The sequence below is a fragment of the Carassius gibelio genome, chromosome B16 (genome assembly GCF_023724105.1).
Source record: "Carassius gibelio isolate Cgi1373 ecotype wild population from Czech Republic chromosome B16, carGib1.2-hapl.c, whole genome shotgun sequence".
Taxonomy (NCBI): domain Eukaryota; kingdom Metazoa; phylum Chordata; class Actinopteri; order Cypriniformes; family Cyprinidae; genus Carassius; species Carassius gibelio.
The window spans coordinates 31,901,055-31,903,554 of NC_068411.1; the positions used below are offsets into that span (position 1 = coordinate 31,901,055).

Consider the following 2,500-nt stretch of genomic DNA (forward strand, 5'->3'; position numbering starts at 1 on the left):
CCAGACCTTAACCTGCTAAGATTCAGAGATCGGGCATTGACTCTTTTTTTTTGTTGCAAGATTATTATATAATTCGTGAAAGATATCCAAACATTTAAAGCACCTGGTATTCCCAGGCAGTCTCCCATCCATGTACTAACCTGGCGCAAACCTGCTTATATTCAGAGATCGGGCATTGACTCTATTTTTTGCCAAATTTATTATATACTAAGTGAAAAAATTCCAAAAGCTTAAAGCACCTGGTATTCCCAGGCAGTCTCCCATCCATGTACTAACCTGGCCCAAACCTGCTTATATTCAGAGATCGGGCATTGACTCTATTTTTTGCCAAATTTATTATATACTAAGTGAAAAAATTCCAAAAGCTTAAAGCACCTGGTATTCCTTGGCGGTCTCTCATCCAAGTACTAACCAGACCTAAACCTGCTAAGATTCAGAGATCGGGCATTGACTCTTTTTTTTTTTTTTTTGCAAGATTATTATATAATTCGTGAAAAATATCCAAACATTTAAAGCACCTGGTATTCCCAGGCAGTCTCCCATCCATGTACTAACCTGGCGCAAACCTGCTTATATTCAGAGATCGGGCATTGACTCTATTTTTTGGCAAAATTATTATATACTAAGTGAAAAATTTCAAAAAAGCTTAGAGTACCTGGTATTCCCAGGCGGTCTCCCATCCAGGCACTAACCAGGCCCAAACCTGCTTAGCTTACGAGATCAGACAAGATCGGGCATAGCCAGGCTGGTATGGCCATAAGCGAAGACTGCTGCAAAGAGAAGGCTATTTAAAGATCAGCCAATCTACTCGCCAGTACATTATAAAAGTAGGAAAGAAACCCCAAAAGCTTAAAGCACCTGGTATTCCTAGGCGGTCTCTCATCCAAGTACTAACCTGGCCCAAACCTGCTTATATTCAGAGATCGGGCATTGACTCTATTTTTTGCCAAATTTATTATATACTAAGTGAAAAAATTCCAAAAGCTTAAAGCACCTGGTATTCCTTGGCGGTCTCTCATCCAAGTACTAACCAGACCTAAACCTGCTAAGATTCAGAGATCGGGCATTGACTCTTTTTTTTTTTTTTTTTTTTGCAAGATTATTATATAATTCGTGAAAAATATCCAAAAATTTAAAGCACCTGGTATTCCCAGGCAGTCTCCCATCCATGTACTAACCTGGCCCAAACCTGCTTATATTCAGAGATCGGGCATTGACTCTATTTTTTGCCAAATTTATTATATACTAAGTGAAAAAATTCCAAAAGCTTAAAGCACCTGGTATTCCCAGGCAGTCTCCCATCCATGTACTAACCTGGCCCAAACCTGCTAAGATTCAGAGATCGGGCATTGACTCTTTTTTTTTTTTTTTTTTTTTTTTTTTGCAAGATTATTATATAATTCGTGAAAAATATCCAAAAATTTAAAGCACCTGATATTCCCAGGCAGTCTCCCATCCATGTACTAACCTGGCGCAAACCTGCTTATATTCAGAGATCGGGCATTGACTCTATTTTTTGGCAAAATTATTATATACTAAGTGAAAAATTTCAAAAAATCTTACAGTACCTGGTATTCCCAGGCGGTCTCCCATCCAGGCACTAACCAGGCCCAAACCTGCTTAGCTTCCGAGATCAGACAAGATCGGGCATAGCCAGGCTGGTATGGCCATAAGCGAAGACTGCTGCAAAGAGAAGGCTATTTAAAGATCAGCCAATCTACTCGCCAGTACATTATAAAAGTAGGAAAGAAACCCCAAAAGCTTAAAGCACCTGGTATTCCTAGGCGGTCTCTCATCCAATTACTAACCTGGCCCAAACCTGCTTATATTCAGAGATCGGGCATTGACTCTATGTTTTGCCAAATTTATTATATACTAAGTGAAAAAATTCCAAAAGCTTAAAGCACCTGGTATTCCTTGGCGGTCTCTCATCCAAGTACTAACCAGATCTAAACCTGCTAAGATTCAGAGATCGGGCATTGACTCTTTTTTTTTGTTGCAAGATTATTATATAATTCGTGAAAGATATCCAAACATTTAAAGCACCTGGTATTCCCAGGCAGTCTCCCATCCATGTACTAACCTGGCGCAAACCTGCTTATATTCAGAGATCGGGCATTGACTCTATTTTTTGCCAAATTTATTATATACTAAGTGAAAAAATTCCAAAAGCTTAAAGCACCTGGTATTCCCAGGCAGTCTCCCATCCATGTACTAACCTGGCCCAAACCTGCTTATATTCAGAGATCGGGCATTGACTCTATTTTTTGCCAAATTTATTATATACTAAGTGAAAAAATTCCAAAAGCTTAAAGCACCTGGTATTCCTTGGCGGTCTCTCATCCAAGTACTAACCAGACCTAAACCTGCTAAGATTCAGAGATCGGGCATTGACTCTTTTTTTTTTTTTTTTTTTTTTGCAAGATTATTATATAATTCGTGAAAAATATCCAAACATTTAAAGCACCTGGTATTCCCAGGCAGTCTCCCATCCATGTAC

General features: G+C 38.9%; 2 pseudogenes; both read right to left on the bottom strand.

Annotated features, from left to right (window-relative positions):
• Window positions 1-643: 643 nt before the first annotated feature.
• LOC127975626 (uncharacterized) lies at window positions 644-762 on the bottom strand (annotated as a pseudogene).
• Window positions 763-1,556: 794 nt separating this feature from the next.
• LOC127975563 (uncharacterized) lies at window positions 1,557-1,675 on the bottom strand (annotated as a pseudogene).
• Window positions 1,676-2,500: the final 825 nt, after the last annotated feature.